The sequence below is a fragment of the Leptodactylus fuscus genome, unplaced genomic scaffold (assembly GCF_031893055.1).
Source record: "Leptodactylus fuscus isolate aLepFus1 unplaced genomic scaffold, aLepFus1.hap2 HAP2_SCAFFOLD_1098, whole genome shotgun sequence".
NCBI lineage: Eukaryota > Metazoa > Chordata > Amphibia > Anura > Leptodactylidae > Leptodactylus > Leptodactylus fuscus.
The window spans coordinates 10,001-27,500 of NW_027439922.1; positions in this window are offsets into that span (position 1 = coordinate 10,001).

Consider the following 17,500-nt stretch of genomic DNA (forward strand, 5'->3'; position numbering starts at 1 on the left):
TCGCTCGCCCCGCCTGCTGAGCGACCTCTTCTCCCGCCGGAGGGCCGGAGGGGGGAGACGGGACGGACGCCGGGACGCCGGCGGACGCCCGCTCCTCCTCCCCGCCGACCGGCGGCGAGCCCGGAGGGGGGACAAGGGAGTGGCAAAAGACTAGCTGACTTCAGTGTGCTTTTCAAAATATGCGTTTTCCCAAATATGCGGGAGGCCGGCCCGGGGTTCCAGGAGAGACGGGGAGATTGTCCCTGAAGGCCGAGAAGCCGGGCCGACCCGGGGCCACCCCAGCCTGGGTGAAGCCAGAGGCCAAGTCCCTAGCAGGTGGCAGGCTGCATTCTGCTAAGTGTCTACCAGAGGGAGACACTTCCAGGAGACCCAGGGGGCCGAGCCTGAGGCGGCAGGCCGGCCATGGGTTCCAGGAGAGAGGGAGAGATTGTCCCAGGCGGCTGGGAAAAGGCAGGGCTACCCGAGCCTGGGTAACGCCAGAGACTAAGTCCCTAGCAGGTGGCAGGCTGCAATCTGCTAAAAATCCACCGGATGGCAACGGAGAGCCGCGCTCCCCGGCTTGTCCACAAGGCGGCTCCACTTCCAGGAAACCCAGGGGGGCGAGCCTGAGGCGGCAGGCCGGCCATGGGTTCCAGGAGAGAGGGAGAGATTGTCCCAGGCGGCTGGGAAAGCCAGGGCTACCCGAGCCTGGGTACATGCCGGAGGCTGAGTCCCTAGCAGGCGGCAGGCTGAATTCTGCTAAGTGTCTACCAAGAGGGCACCACTTCCAGGCAACCCAGGGGGCTAAGCCTGAGGCGGCAGGCTGGCCCAGGGTTCCAGGAGAGAGGGAGAGATTGTCCCAGGCGGCTGGGAAAGCCAGGCCTACCCAGGGCTACCCGAGCCTGGGTAATGCCGGAGGCTAAGTCCCTAGCAGGTGGAAGGCTGCATTCTGCTAAGTGTCTACCAAGAGGGCACCACTTCCAGGCAACCCAGGGGGCTAAGCCTGAGGCGGCAGGCAGGCCCAGGGTTCCAGGAGAGAGGGAGAGATTGTCCCAGGCGGCTGGGAAAGCCAGGCCTACCCAGGGCTACCCGAGCCTGGGTAACGCCGGAGGCTAAGTCCCTAGCAGGTGGAAGGCTGCAATCTGCTAAAAATCCACCGGATGGCAACGGAGAGGCGCGCTCCCCGGCTTGTCCACAAGGCGGCGCCAGCATTCAGGTTGCAGGCTGCATTCTGCTAAAAATCCACCGGATGGCAACGGAGAGCCGCTCTCCCCGGCTCGTCCACAAGGCGGCGCCACTTCCAGGAGACCCAGGGGGGCGAGCCTGAGGCGGCAGGCTGGCCCAGGGTTCCAGGAGAGAGGGAGAGATTGTCCCAGGCGGCTGGGAGAGCCAGGCCTACCCAGGGCTACCCGAGCCTGGGTAATGCCGGAGGCTCAGTCCCTAGCAGGTGGCAGGCTGCATTCTGCTAAGTGTCTACCAAGAGGGCACCACTTCCAGGCAACCCAGGGGGCTAAGCCTGAGGCGGCAGGCAGGCCCAGGGTTCCAGGAGAGAGGGAGAGATTGTCCCAGGCGGCTGGGAAAGCCAGGCCTACCCAGGGCTACCCGAGCCTGGGTAACGCCGGAGGCTAAGTCCCTAGCAGGTGGAAGGCTGCAATCTGCTAAAAATCCACCGGATGGCAACGGAGAGGCGCGCTCCCCGGCTTGTCCACAAGGCGGCGCCAGCATTCAGGTTGCAGGCTGCATTCTGCTAAAAATCCACCGGATGGCAACGGAGAGCCGCTCTCCCCGGCTCGTCCACAAGGCGGCGCCACTTCCAGGAGACCCAGGGGGGCGAGCCTGAGGCGGCAGGCTGGCCCAGGGTTCCAGGAGAGAGGGAGAGATTGTCCCCGGCGGCTGGGAGAGCCAGGCCGACTCAGGGCTCCATAAGCCCGGTAGAAGCTGAAGATTAAGCCCCCAGTCTACCAGCTACCCTCCCTGGAGCTCAGCTTAGGGAGAAGTCTCATTTAGCTGGATAAGTCACATTCGGGCGGACAAGTCACATTTGCCAGCATAAGTCACATTTGGGAGGACAAGTCACATTTCCCAGCATAAGTCACATTTGGGAGGACAAGTCACATTTGCCAGCATAAGTCACATTTGCCAGCATAAGTCACATTTGCCAGCATAAGTCACATTTGCCAGCATAAGTCACATTTGCCAGCATAAGTCACATTTGGGAGGACAAGTCACATTTCGGAGGACAAGTCACATTTGCCAGCATAAGTCACATTTGCCAGCATAAGTCACATTTGCCAGCATAAGTCACATTTGCCAGCATAAGTCACATTTGCCAGCATAAGTCACATTTGCCAGCATAAGTCACATTTGCCAGCATAAGTCACATTTGCCAGCATAAGTCACATTTGCCAGCATAAGTCACATTTGCCAGCATAAGTCACATTTGCCAGCATAAGTCACATTTGCCAGCATAAGTCACATTTGCCAGCATAAGTCACATTTGCCAGCATAAGTCACATTTGCCAGCATAAGTCACATTTGCCAGCATAAGTCACATTTGCCAGCATAAGTCACATTTGCCAGCATAAGTCACATTTGCCAGCATAAGTCACATTTGCCAGCATAAGTCACATTTGCCAGCATAAGTCACATTTGCCAGCATAAGTCACATTTGCCAGCATAAGTCACATTTGCCAGCATAAGTCACATTTGCCAGCATAAGTCACATTTGCCAGCATAAGTCACATTTCCAAGCATAAGTCACATTTCCAAGCATAAGTCACATTTCCAAGCATAAGTCACATTTCCAAGCATAAGTCACATTTCCAAGCATAAGTCACAGTTGGACTTAATAGTCGGGCCCAGAGAGATTCCCATGAGTGCTATCTCTGGCAGTGGGCTTAATAGTCGGCCCCGGAGGGTCGGCGGTGGGGCTTAATAGTCGGGCCCGGAGGGTCGGCGGTGGGGCTTAATAGTCGGGCCCGGAGAGACTTCCAGGGACGGCCGTTTGTCAGGGGGCTTAATGGCGGGGTCCGATCGGCCTCCCGTGGAAGCCTGCCTGGGGGAGCGGTGAGGACTCTTGAGGGCCAGCGGAAGGAAGAGGTGGTGCTGTATTTGACCCCGGCTGCCGGGAGATGGGGAGCTGGAGGGTTGCCCCGAGGCGGGGTCTGCAGGGAGAACCGGGTTCCGGAGCGGGCGGGCCTAGGGGAGGCAAGCCGGGCCGGGGCTCACCCTCCTGGGCAGGGTCCGAGGGGAGCTTCCCCCTGAGAGAACTTCCACTTCCGTAGACACTTTGACAAAAAACCCCCCAAAAAACCGGAGCCCCCGAGGAGGCCTTCCTGCGGCGAGCGCCAGGCCGGGCTGGGGCTACCCAAGCCTGGGTAAAGCCAGAGGCTAAGTCCCTAACAGGTGGAAGGCTGCATTCTGCTAAGTGTCTACCAGAGGGCGACACTTCCAGGAGACCCAGGGGGCTAAGCCTGAGGCGGCAGGCTGGCCCAGGGTTCCAGGAGAGAGGGAGAGACCGTCCCAGGCGGCTGGGAGAGCCAGGCCGACCCAGGGCTACCCGAGCCTGGGTACATGCCGGAGGCTAAGTCCCTAGCAGGTGGAAGGCTGCATTCTGCTAAGTGTCTACCAGAGGGCGACACTTCCAGGAGACCCAGGGGGCTAAGCCTGAGGCGGCAGGCTGGCCCAGGGTTCCAGGAGAGAGGGAGAGACCGTCCCAGGCGGCTGGGAGAGCCAGGCCTACCCAGGGCTACCCGAGCCGGGGTACATGCCGGAGGCTAAGTCCCTAGCAGGTGGAAGGCTGCATTCTGCTAAGTGTCTACCAGAGGGCGACACTTCCAGGAGACCCAGGGGGCTAAGCCTGAGGCGGCAGGCTGGCCATGGGTTCCAGGAGGGAGGGAGAGATCGTCCCGGGCGGCTGGGAAAGCCAGGCCTACCCAGGGCTACCCGAGCCTGGGTACATGCCGGAGGCTAAGTCCCTAGCAGGTTGCAGGCTGCGTTCTGCTAAGTGTCTACCAGAGGGCGACACTTCCAGGAGACCCAGGGGGCTAAGCCTGAGGCGGCAGGCTGGCCATGGGTTCCAGGAGGGAGGGAGAGATCGTCCCGGGCGGCTGGGAAAAAAGCCAGGCCGACCCAGGGCTACCCGAGCCTGGGCAAAGCCAGAGGCTAAGTCCCTAGCAGGTGGCAGGCTGCGTTCTGCTAAGTGTCTTCCAGAGGGAGACACTTCCAGGAGACCCAGGGGGCTAAGCCTGAGGGCGGCAGGCCGGCCATGGGTTCCAGGAGGGAGGGAGAGATTGTCCCAGGCGGCTGGGAAAGCCAGGGCTACCCGAGCCTGGGTAACGCCAGAGACTTAGTCCCTAGCAGCTGGCAGGCTGCAATCTGCTAAAAATCCACCGGATGGCAACGGAGAGCCGCAGTCCCCGGCTCGTCCACAAGGCGGCGCCAGCACTCGGGTTGCAGGCTGCATTCTGTTAAAAATCCACCGGATGGCAACGTAGAGCCGCTCTCCCCGGCTCATCCACAAGGCGGCGCCACTTCCAGGCGACCCAGGGGGCTAAGCCTGAGGGCGGCAGGCCGGCCCAGGGTTCCAGGAGAGAGGGAGAGATCGTCCCGGGCGGCTGGGAAAAAAAGCCAGGCCGACCCAGGGCTACCCAAGCCTGGGTAAAGCCAGAGGCTAAGTCCCTAGCAGGTGGCAGGCTGCGTTCTGCTAAGTGTCTTCCAGAGGGAGACACTTCCAGGAGACCCAGGGGGCTAAGCCTGAGGGCGGCAGGCCGGCCATGGGTTCCAGGAGGGAGGGAGAGATTGTCCCAGGCGGCTGGGAAAGCCAGGGCTACCCGAGCCTGGGTAATGCCAGAGACTTAGTCCCTAGCAGCTGGCAGGCTGCAATCTGCTAAAAATCCACCGGATGGCAACGGAGAGCCGCAGTCCCCGGCTCGTCCACAAGGCGGCGCCAGCACTCGGGTTGCAGGCTGCATTCTGTTAAAAATCCACCGGATGGCAACGTAGAGCCGCTCTCCCCCGCTTGTCCACAAGGCGGCGCCACTTCCAGGCAACCCAGGGGGCTAAGCCTGAGGCGGCAGGCTGGCCCAGGGTTCCAGGAGAGAGGGAGAGACCGTCCCAGGCGGCTGGGAGAGCCAGGCCTACCCAGGGCTACCCGAGCCTGGGTACATGCCGGAGGCTAAGTCCCTAACAGGTGGAAGGCTGCGTTCTGCTAAGTGTCTACCAGAGGGCGACACTTCCAGGAGACCCAGGGGGCTAAGCCTGAGGCGGCAGGCTGGCCATGGGTTCCAGGAGGGAGGGAGAGATCGTCCCAGGCGGCTGGGAAAGCCAGGCCTACCCAGGCCTACCCGAGCCTGGGTACATGCCGGAGGCTAAGTCCCTAGCAGGTGGAAGGCTGCAATCTGCTAAAAATCCACCGGATGGCAACGGAGAGCCGCAGTCCCCGGCTCGTCCACAAGGCGGCGCCAGCACTCGGGTTGCAGGCTGCATTCTGTTAAAAATCCACCGGATGGCAACGTAGAGCCGCTCTCCCCCGCTTGTCCACAAGGCGGCGCCACTTCCAGGCAACCCAGGGGGCTAAGCCTGAGGCGGCAGGCTGGCCCAGGGTTCCAGGAGAGAGGGAGAGACCGTCCCAGGCGGCTGGGAGAGCCAGGCCTACCCAGGGCTACCCGAGCCTGGGTACATGCCGGAGGCTAAGTCCCTAACAGGTGGAAGGCTGCGTTCTGCTAAGTGTCTACCAGAGGGCGACACTTCCAGGAGTCCCAGGGGGCTAAGCCTGAGGCGGCAGGCTGGCCATGGGTTCCAGGAGGGAGGGAGAGATCGTCCCGGGCGGCTGGGAAAAAAGCCAGGCCGACCCAGGGCTACCCAAGCCTGGGTAAAGCCAGAGGCTAAGTCCCTAGCAGGTGGCAGGCTGCGTTCTGCTAAGTGTCTTCCAGAGGGAGACACTTCCAGGAGACCCAGGGGGCTAAGCCTGAGGGCGGCAGGCCGGCCATGGGTTCCAGGAGGGAGGGAGAGATTGTCCCAGGCGGCTGGGAAAGCCAGGGCTACCCGAGCCTGGGTAACGCCAGAGACTTAGTCCCTAGCAGCTGGCAGGCTGCAATCTGCTAAAAATCCACCGGATGGCAACGGAGAGCCGCAGTCCCCGGCTCGTCCACAAGGCGGCGCCAGCACTCGGGTTGCAGGCTGCATTCTGTTAAAAATCCACCGGATGGCAACGTAGAGCCGCTCTCCCCGGCTCATCCACAAGGCGGCGCCACTTCCAGGCGACCCAGGGGGCTAAGCCTGAGGGCGGCAGGCCGGCCCAGGGTTCCAGGAGAGAGGGAGAGATCGTCCCGGGCGGCTGGGAAAAAAAGCCAGGCCGACCCAGGGCTACCCAAGCCTGGGTAAAGCCAGAGGCTAAGTCCCTAGCAGGTGGCAGGCTGCGTTCTGCTAAGTGTCTTCCAGAGGGAGACACTTCCAGGAGACCCAGGGGGCTAAGCCTGAGGGCGGCAGGCCGGCCATGGGTTCCAGGAGGGAGGGAGAGATTGTCCCAGGCGGCTGGGAAAGCCAGGGCTACCCGAGCCTGGGTAACGCCAGAGACTTAGTCCCTAGCAGCTGGCAGGCTGCAATCTGCTAAAAATCCACCGGATGGCAACGGAGAGCCGCAGTCCCCGGCTCGTCCACAAGGCGGCGCCAGCACTCGGGTTGCAGGCCGCATTCTGCTAAAAATCCACCGGATGGCAACGGAGAGCCGCTCTCCCCGGCTCATCCACAAGGCGGCGCCACTTCCAGGCGACCCAGGGGGCTAAGCCTGAGGGCGGCAGGCCGGCCCAGGGTTCCAGGAGAGAGGGAGAGATCGTCCCGGGCGGCTGGGAAAAAAAGCCAGGCCGACCCAGGGCTACCCAAGCCTGGGTAAAGCCAGAGGCTAAGTCCCTAGCAGGTGGCAGGCTGCGTTCTGCTAAGTGTCTTCCAGAGGGAGACACTTCCAGGAGACCCAGGGGGCTAAGCCTGAGGGCGGCAGGCCGGCCATGGGTTCCAGGAGGGAGGGAGAGATTGTCCCAGGCGGCTGGGAAAGCCAGGGCTACCCGAGCCTGGGTAACGCCAGAGACTTAGTCCCTAGCAGCTGGCAGGCTGCAATCTGCTAAAAATCCACCGGATGGCAACGGAGAGCCGCAGTCCCCGGCTCGTCCACAAGGCGGCGCCAGCACTCGGGTTGCAGGCCGCATTCTGCTAAAAATCCACCGGATGGCAACGGAGAGCCGCTCTCCCCCGCTTGTCCACAAGGCGGCGCCACTTCCAGGCAACCCAGGGGGCTAAGCCTGAGGTGGCAGGCCGGCCCAGGGTTCCAGGAGAGAGGGAGAGATTGTCCCAGGCGGCTGGGACAGCCAGGCCTACCCGAGCCTGGGTAATGCCAGAGGCTAAGTCCCTAGCAGGTGGAAGGCTGCAATCTGCTAAAAATCCACCGGATGGCAACGGAGAGCCGCGGTCCCCGGCTCGTCCACAAGGCGGCGCCAGCACTCGGGTTGCAGGCTGCATTCTGCTAAAAATCCACCGGATGGCAACGGAGAGCCGCTCTCCCCCGCTTGTCCACAAGGCGGCGCCACTTCCAGGCAACCCAGGGGGCTAAGCCTGAGGCGGCAGGCCGGCCCAGGGTTCCAGGAGAGAGGGAGAGATTGTCCCAGGCGGCTGGGAAAGCCAGGCCTACCCGAGCCTGGGTAATGCCAGAGGCTAAGTCCCTAGCAGGTGGAAGGCTGCAATCTGCTAAAAATCCACCGGATGGCAACGGAGAGCCGCGGTCCCCGGCTCGTCCACAAGGCGGCGCCAGCACTCGGGTTGCAGGCTGCATTCTGTTAAAAATCCACCGGATGGCAACGGAGAGCCGCTCTCCCCGGCTCGTCCACAAGGCGGCGCCACTTCCAGGCGACCCAGGGGGCTAAGCCTGAGGTGGCAGGCCGGCCCAGGGTTCCAGGAGAGAGGGAGAGATCGTCCCAGGCGGCTGGGAAAGCCAGGCCTACCCAGGGCTACCCGAGCCTGGGTAGATGCCGGAGGCTAAGTCCCTAGCAGGTGGAAGGCTGCATTCTGCTAAGTGTCTACCAGAGGTAGACGCTTCCAGGAAACCCAGGGGGCTAAGCCTGAGGGCGGCAGGCCGGCCATGGGCTCCAGGAGAGAGGGAGAGATTGTCCCAGGCGGCTGGGAAAGCCAGGCCTACCCAGGGCTACCCGAGCCTGGATACATGCCGGAGGCTAAGTCCCTAGCAGGTGGAAGGCTGCATTCTGCTAAAAATCCACCGGATGGCAACGGAGAGCCGCAGTCCCCGGCTCGTCCACAAGGCGGCGCCAGCACTCGGGTTGCAGGCTGCATTCTGCTAAAAATCCACCGGATGGCAACGGAGAGCCGCTCTCCCCCGCTTGTCCACAAGGCGGCGCCACTTCCAGGCGACCCAGGGGGCTAAGCCTGAGGCGGCAGGCCGGCCCAGGGTTCCAGGAGAGAGGGAGAGATCGTCCCAGGCGGCTGGGAAAGCCAGGCCTACCCAGGGCTACCCGAGCCTGGGTAGATGCCGGAGGCTAAGTCCCTAGCAGGTGGAAGGCTGCATTCTGCTAAGTGTCTACCAGAGGTAGACGCTTCCAGGAAACCCAGGGGGCTAAGCCTGAGGGCGGCAGGCCGGCCATGGGCTCCAGGAGAGAGGGAGAGATTGTCCCAGGCGGCTGGGAAAGCCAGGCCTACCCAGGGCTACCCGAGCCTGGATACATGCCGGAGGCTAAGTCCCTAGCAGGTGGAAGGCTGCAATCTGCTAAAAATCCACCGGATGGCAACGGAGAGCCGCGGTCCCCGGCTCGTCCACAAGGCGGCGCCAGCACTCGGGTTGCAGGCTGCATTCTGTTAAAAATCCACCGGATGGCAACGTAGAGCCGCTCTCCCCGGCTCGTCCACAAGGCGGCGCCACTTCCAGGCGACCCAGGGGGCTAAGCCTGAGGGCGGCAGGCCGGCCCAGGGTTCCAGGAGAGAGGGAGAGATCGTCCCGGGCGGCTGGGAAAAAAGCCAGGCCGACCCAGGGCTACCCTAGCCTGGGTAAAGCCAGAGGCTAAGTCCCTAGCAGGCGGCAGGCTGCGTTCTGCTAAGTGACTTCCAGAGGGAGACACTTCCAGGAGACCCAGGGGGCTAAGCCTGAGGGCGGCAGGCCGGCCCGGGGTTCCAGGAGAGAGGGAGAGATCGTCCCAGGCGGCTGGGAAAAAAAGCCAGGCCGACCCAGGGCCACCCCAGCCTGGGTAAAGCCAGAGGATAAGTCCCTAGCAGGTGGAAAGCTGCAATTTGCTATGGAAAGCTGCAATTTGCTAAAAATCCACCGGATGGCAACGTAGAGCCGCTCTCCCCGGCTCGTCCACAAGGCGGCGCCACTTCCGGGCGACCCAGGGGGCTAAGCCTGAGGGCGGCAGGCCGGCCCAGGGTTCCAGGAGAGAGGGAGAGATCGTCCCGGGCGGCTGGGAAAAAGCCAGGCCGACCCAGGGCTGCCGTTGCCTGGGTAATGCCGGAGGCCGAGTCCCTAGCAGGTGGCAGGCTGCTAGCGTCTACCAGAGGGCGAGATCCCGCCTCCCCGAGCGGCCGGGGAGAGAGGATTTGCAGGAGCTGACAGGCGCGCACGCAGAAGGGAAATCCCCCTTGGCGGCCGGGGGGAGAGACGATTTGCAGGAGCTGACAGGCGCGCACGCGCGCGCGCAGAAGGGAAAGTCCCCGGGCGGCCGCGGGGAGAGAGGAGAGATGATTGGCAGGAGCTGACAGGCGCGCACGCGCAGAAGGGAAGTCACCCTCGGCGGGCGGCGGGAGAGACGATTTGCAGGAGCTGACAGGCGCGCACGCGCAGAAGGGAGAGTCGTCCCCCCCGGGCCGGGGAGAGAGATGATTGGCAGCCGGCGGAGGTAGCTGCCAGGCGGACCAGAAGGAGAACTGCGGCCGCTCCGAGCAGAAGGGAAATCCCCCGGGCCTCCGGGGAGACGAGCGGCCTCTGGCAGGCGCGGCGAGCCGGCGCCGGCGCCGCCATCCCGGGCGAGGCGACGGGCGCCTCCCGCCCGGCGCATATGGCACTTCCGTCGACACTTAGTCAAATTTTCAACTTTCAAAATTCCTCCGGCGGCCGTGTTTCACTCCGGGGAGCGGCGCCCTCACGCCGGCGGCGGCGCGCCTCGGCCGGCACGAAGGGGTACCACCTCGAGTCGGTGTCGGGGGTCCCGCCGTGGAACCGGGCGTCGGACGGCCCCGGAGGAGGCCTCGGAGCCGAAAAGGCACTACCGGAATGAGGTTGAATTTGACGGCCGGATCCGGGCCGGAGTTCCACAAAGTCGGACACTTTGAGTGGTTGGTCTTCATGTAATGGGACAGGTGACACTCTCTCTGTGACCTACTTTTGAACACCCCCGTCAAGAACCGTGTCCGAGACAGCGTGTGCTGTCAATTAGCTTACCAAAAGTCAGAGTACCAGGGCATCGGACACCCGACTCTGACAAAGTCCCAGTGAACTCTGCTGACAGGCCGCCGACGGCGGATCCCTGCGGGGGGGAGGCAGAGCGAGGGCACCGCCCCCCCGAGTTGCGAGACAAGCCTCTTTAGGTCGCGTGGCAAGCCTCGGTTTTCAGGCGGGCGCTTCCCGCCGAGCCAATCGGCACTTTTAGACACTTTTGGGGAAAAAAAAAAGAAAAAGTCAAACTTTGAAAAATAAATAACCAACGAAACACGGACCAATGAGAACCGCTTCCGGCTGGTCGCGGAAGGGAGAGATGATTGGCAGGAGCTGCCCTGCGCGCTAGAATGAGAACTGCGGCCGCTCCGAGCAGAAGGGAAATCCCCCGGGCGGGCCAGGGGAGACGAGCGGCCGCTGGCAGGTACGGCGAGAGGGCGCCGGTGCCGCCATCCCGGGCGAGGCGACGGGCGCCCCCCGCTGAGCCGATCGGCTCTTGGACACTTTGGGGAAAAAAATAAAAAAAAAAAAAGGCAAACTTTGAAATAAAACCCCACGAAACACGGACCTCGGTGAGATCCCCCGGGCGGCCGGGGAGAGATGATTGGCAGGAGCTGCCAGGCGCGCAGAAGGGAAGTCCCCCTGTGCGGCCGGGGAGAGATGATTGGCAGCAGGCGGAGGCAGCCGCCAGGCGGACCAGAAGGAGAACTGCGGCCGCTCCGAGCAGAAGGGAAATCCCCCGGCGCGGGCCAGGGGAGACGAGCGGCCGCTGGCAGGTACGGCGAGAGGGCGCCGGTGCCGCCATCCCGGGGGAGGCGACGGGCGCCTCCCGCCGAGCCGATCGGCACTTTTAGACACTTTGGGGGAAAAAGACCGACATTTTAATAAACCCCATACAACACGGACCAGTGAGAACTGCAGCCGGCCGGCCGGCCGGCCGGCGCAGAAGGGAGGTCCCCCGGGAGGGCCGGGGGAGAGATGATTGGCAGGCGGAGGTAGCTGCCAGGCGCGCGCAGAAGGGAAGTTCCCCCGGGCGGCCGGGGGGAGAGAGAGAGAGAGATGATTGGCAGCCGGCGGAGGTAGCTGCCAGGCGGACCAGAACGAGAACTGCGGCCGCTCGGAGCGGAAGGGGAAGTCTGAGGCGGCAGGCCGGCCCAGGGTTCATGGAGAGAGGGAGAGATTGTCCCAGGCGGCTGGGAAAAAAGCCAGGCCGACCCAGGGCCACCCCAGCCTGGGTAAAGCCAGAGGATAAGTCCCTAGCAGGCGGCAGGCTGCGTTCTGCTAAGTGTCTACCGAGAGGGCACCACTTCCAGGCAACCCAGGGGGCTAAGCCTGAGGCGGCAGGCTGGCCCAGGGTTCCAGGAGAAGAGGGAGAGATCGTCCCAGGCGGCTGGGAAAGCCAGGCCTACCCAGGGCTACCCGAGCCTGGGCACATGCCGGAGGCTAAGTCCCTAGCAGGTGGAAGGCTGCAATCTGCTAAAAATCCACCGGATGGCAACGGAGAGCCGCAGTCCCCGGCTCGTCCACAAGGCGGCGCCAGCACTCGGGTTGCAGGCTGCATTCTGCTAAAAATCCACCGGATGGCAACGGAGAGCCGCTCTCCCCGGCTCGTCCACAAGGCGGCGCCACTTCCAGGCGACCCAGGGGGCTAAGCCTGAGGCGGCAGGCCGGCCCAGGGTTCCAGGAGAGAGAGGGAGAGATCGTCCCAGGCGGCTGGGAAAGCCAGGCCGACCCAGGGCTACCCGAGCCTGGGTAAAGCCAGAGGCTAAGTCCCTAGCAGGTGGCAGGCTGCATGCTGCCAAGTGTCTACCGAGAGGGCACCACTTCCAGGCGACCCAGGGGGCTAAGCCTGAGGCGGCAGGCTGGCCCAGGGTTCCAGGAGAGAGGGAGAGATTGTCCCAGGCGGCTGGGAAAGCCAGGGCTACCCGAGCCTGGGTACATGCCGGAGGCTGAGTCCCTAGCAGGCGGCAGGCTGAATTCTGCTAAGTGTCTACCAGAGGGCGACACTTCCAGGAGACCCAGGGGGCTAAGCCTGAGGCGGCAGGCTGGCCCAGGGTTCCAGGAGAGAGGGAGAGATTGACCCAGGCGGCTGGGAAAGCCAGGCCTACCCAGGGCCACCCGAGCCTGGGTACATGCCGGAGGCTAAGTCCCTAGCAGGTGGAAGGCTGCAATTTGCTATGGAAAGCTGCAATTTGCTAAAAATCCACCGGATGGCAACGGAGAGCGGCTCTCCCCGGCTCGTCCACAAGGCGGCGCCACTTCCAGGCGACCCAGGGGGCTAAGCCTGAGGCGGCAGGCCGGCCCAGGGTTCCAGGAGAGAGGGAGAGATTGTCCCAGGCGGCTGGGAAAGCCAGGCCGACCCAGGGCTACCCGAGCCTGGGTAAAGCCAGAGGCTAAGTCCCTAGCAGGTGGCAGGCTGCATTCTGCTAAGTGTCTACCAAGAGGGCACCACTTCCAGGCAACCCAGGGGGCTAAGCCTGAGGCGGCAGGCTGGCCCAGGGTTCCAGGAGAAGAAGGAGAGATCGTCCCAGGCGGCTGGGAAAGCCAGGCCTACCCAGGGCTACCCGAGCCTGGGTACATGCCGGAGGCTAAGTCCCTAGCAGGTGGAAGGCTGCAATTTGCTATGGAAAGCTGCAATTTGCTAAAAATCCACCGGATGGCAACGGAGAGCGGCTCTCCCCGGCTCGTCCACAAGGCGGCGCCACTTCCAGGCGACCCAGGGGGCTAAGCCTGAGGCGGCAGGCCGGCCCAGGGTTCCAGGAGAGAGGGAGAGATTGTCCCAGGCGGCTGGGAAAGCCAGGCCGACCCAGGGCTACCCGAGCCTGGGTAAAGCCAGAGGCTAAGTCCCTAGCAGGTGGCAGGCTGCATTCTGCTAAGTGTCTACCAAGAGGGCACCACTTCCAGGCAACCCAGGGGGCTAAGCCTGAGGCGGCAGGCTGGCCCAGGGTTCCAGGAGAGAGGGAGAGATTTGTCCCAGGCGGCTGGGAAAGCCAGGCCTACCCAGGGCTACCAGAGCCTGGGTACATGCCGGAGGCTAAGTCCCTAGCAGGTGGAAGGCTGCAATTTGCTATGGAAAGCTGCAATTTGCTAAAAATCCACCGGATGGCAACGGAGAGCGGCTCTCCCCAGCTCGTCCACAAGGCGGCGCCACTTCCAGGCGACCCAGGGGGCTAAGCCTGAGGCGGCAGGCCGGCCCAGGGTTCCAGGAGAGAGGGAGAGATTGTCCCAGGCGGCTGGGAAAGCCAGGCCGACCCAGGGCTACCCGAGCCTGGGTAAAGCCAGAGGCTAAGTCCCTAGCAGGTGGCAGGCTGCATTCTGCTAAGTGTCTACCAAGAGGGCACCACTTCCAGGCGACCCAGGGGGCTAAGCCTGAGGCGGCAGGCTGGCCCAGGGTTCCAGGAGAGAGGGAGAGATTGACCCAGGCGGCTGGGAAAGCCAGGCCTACCCAGGGCTACCCGAGCCTGGGTACATGCCGGAGGCTAAGTCCCTAGCAGGTGGAAGGCTGCAATTTGCTATGGAAAGCTGCAATTTGCTAAAAATCCACCGGATGGCAACGGAGAGCGGCTCTCCCCAGCTCGTCCACAAGGCGGCGCCACTTCCAGGCGACCCAGGGGGCTAAGCCTGAGGCGGCAGGCCGGCCCAGGGTTCCAGGAGAGAGGGAGAGATTGTCCCAGGCGGCTGGGAAAGCCAGGCCGACCCAGGGCTACCCGAGCCTGGGTAAAGCCAGAGGCTAAGTCCCTAGCAGGTGGCAGGCTGCATTCTGCTAAGTGTCTACCAAGAGGGCACCACTTCCAGGCGACCCAGGGGGCTAAGCCTGAGGCGGCAGGCTGGCCCAGGGTTCCAGGAGAGAGGGAGAGATTGACCCAGGCGGCTGGGAAAGCCAGGCCTACCCAGGGCTACCCGAGCCTGGGTACATGCCGGAGGCTAAGTCCCTAGCAGGTGGAAGGCTGCAATTTGCTATGGAAAGCTGCAATTTGCTAAAAATCCACCGGATGGCAACGGAGAGCGGCTCTCCCCGGCTCGTCCACAAGGCGGCGCCACTTCCAGGCGACCCAGGGGGCTAAGCCTGAGGCGGCAGGCCGGCCCAGGGTTCCAGGACAGAGGGAGAGATCGTCCCAGGCGGCTGGGAAAAGCCAGGCCGACCCAGGGCTGCCGGAGCCTGGGTAATGCCAGAGGCCGAGTCCCTAGCAGGTGGCAGGCTGCTAGCGTCTACCAGAGGGCGAGATCCCGCCTCCCCGAGCGGCCGGGGAGAGAGGATTTGCAGGAGCTGACAGGCGCGCAGAAGGGAAATCCGGAGAGATGATTGGCAGCCGGCGGAGGCAGCCGCCAGGCGGACCGGAAGGAGAACTGCGGCCGCTGGGAGCGGAAGGGAAATCCCCCGGGCGTCCGGGGAGACTAGCGGCCGCTGGCAGGCGCGGCGACCCGGCGCCGGTGCCGCCATCCCGGGCGAGGCGACGGGCGCCTCCCCGCCGGCGCGGTTGGCACTTCCGTCGACACTTTGCCAAATTTTCAACTTTCAAAATTCCTCCGGCGGCCGTTTTTCACACCGGGGAGCGGCGTCCTCACGCCGGCGGCGGCGCACCTCGGCCGGCAAAAAGGGGTACCTCCTCGAGTCGGTGTCGGGGGTCCCGCCGTGGAACCGGGCGTCGGACGGCCCCGGAGGAGGCCTCGGAGCGGAAAAGGCACTACCGGAATGAGGTTGAATTTGACGGCCGGATCCGGGCCGGAGTTCCACAAAGTCGGACACTTTGAGTGGTTGGTCTTCATGTAATGGGACAGGTGACACTCTCTCTGTGACCTACTTTTGAACACCCCCGTCAAGAACCGTGTCCGAGACAGCGGGTCCTGTCAATTAGCTTACCAAAAGTCAGAGTACCAGGGGATCGGACACCCGACTCTGACAAAGTCCCAGTGAACTCTGCTCACAGGCCGCCGACGGCGGATCCCCGCGGGGGGGAGGCAGAGCGAGGGCACCGCCCCCCCGGGTTGCGTGACAAGCCTCTTCAGGTCGCGTGGCAAGCCGCAGTTTTCAGGCGGGCGCCTCCCGCCGAGCCGATCGGCACTTAGACGCTTTGGGGGAAAAAAAGGTCAAACGCACAAAAAAAAAACCCCATAAAACACGGACCATAAGAGATCCCCCGGGCGGCCGGGGAGAGATGATTGGCAGGAGCTGACAGGCGCGCAGAAGGGAAATCCCCCGAGCGGCCGCTGGCAGGCACGGCGACCCGGCGCCGGTGCCGCCATCCCGGGCGAGGCGACGGGCGCCCCCCGCTGAGCCGATCGGCTCTTAGACACTTTGGGGAAAAAAAAGACAAACTTTGAAATAAAACCCCACGAAACACGGACCTTAACGAGATCCCCCGGGCGGCCGGGGAGAGATGATTGGCAGGAGCTGCCAGGCGCGCAGAAGGGAAATCCCCCTTGGCGGCCGGGGAGAGATGATTGGCAGGAGCTGACAGGCGCGCAGAAGGGAAATCCCCCGGGCGGCCGGGGAGAGATGATTGGCAGCCGGCGGAGGCAGCCGCCAGGCGGACCAGAAGGAGAACTGCGGCCGCTGGGAGCGGAAGGGAAATCCCCCGGGCGTCCGGGGAGACTAGCGGCCGCTGGCAGGCGCGGCGACCCGGCGCCGGTGCCGCCATCCCGGGCGAGGCGACGGGCGCCTCCCCGCCGGCGCGGTTGGCACTTCCGTCGACACTTTGCCAAATTTTCAACTTTCAAAATTCCTCCGGCGGCCGTTTTTCACACCGGGGAGCGGCGTCCTCACGCCGGCGGCGGCGCACCTCGGCCGGCAAAAAGGGGTACCACCTCGAGTCGGTGTCGGGGGTCCCGCCGTGGAACCGGGCGTCGGACGGCCCCGGAGGAGGCCTCGGAGCGGAACAGGCACTACCGGAATGAGGTTGAATTTGACGGCCGGATCCGGGCCGGAGTTCCACAAAGTCGGACACTTTGAGTAGTTGGTCTTCATGTAATGGGACAGGTGACACTCTCTCTGTGACATACTTTTGAACACCCCCGTCAAGAACCGTGTCCGAGACAGCGGGTCGTGTCAATTAGCTTACCAAAAGTCGGAGTACCAGGGCCTCGGACATCCGTCTCCGACAAAGTCCCTGCGACCTCAGCTCTCACGCCGCCGATAGTGGATCTCCGCTGGGGGCGAAAAGAGCGAGGACGCGCCGGTTGCGAGACAAGCCCCCTCCGCGTCGCGTGGCAAGCCTCGGACGAGTCACCCGTCACCCGCGGGTCACCCACCGATCGATCTGACGGCCGCCGACCCGGCGGGAAGGGACCCTCGCTCGGCCGGACCTAGGGGGTCCGCGCCGGCTAAGGCGCGGGGTCTTTCCTTCCCTTCAGCTCCGGAGCGGCGTAGCGGAAAAGCTTAAGGCCGGCGCGGCGCCACCCGCCCAGGGCGGGCGCCCGCGGCAGACCCAGGACATCGGCGAGAGAGAGTTTGCCTTCGCCCCGTCCGACCCCCGAGGTGTCAGAAAACCGGGCGTCCCCTACGAACGAAAGGGTTCCTCGCCGAATCCGGGCCGGGCTCCGCGCCCGAGCCCCGGCTCTTCGGGAGGCCCGACGCCCGAGAGCACAGGTTGACCTCCGCACCTCCGTAAGACCCGAACCGGCGCCCGCCGGAACGGAAGATCACCCCCGCCACCCGGCCTGACCGCCTTGGCGATGACGGGAAAGAGAGGAGCGGCAGCAGCAGCGTGACAAGCCCCCGTGACACCGGCAGAGACGGCTCACCCGCCTCTTCCCACGCACTGCACCAGGCGACGCGCGCGGCCACGGGGGTTTCCCCGGTCGACCGGCCGCCGGGGGTCCGCAGCGACCACCGGGGCCAACCCTGACCGGCGGTCCCACGCCGGCCGCCCGCCTCCTGGGGCGCACCGGCGCCAAAAGCAGAGCCGAGCGAGGACGAGTCTAAAGGGTATCGGAGAGAGAGCGACAAGCGCGTAGGAAGGAAGGCCCGAACCCGGGTCCGGCTAAGGTCGTGAGAGAGATCCCGGATGCGGCTGAGTCCGCCCACGGCTCTCCCCTCGCCTACCGGGTCGAAGCCCCACTTCGCCTACGTCACCGCCTTAACCTCTCCGCCCCTCC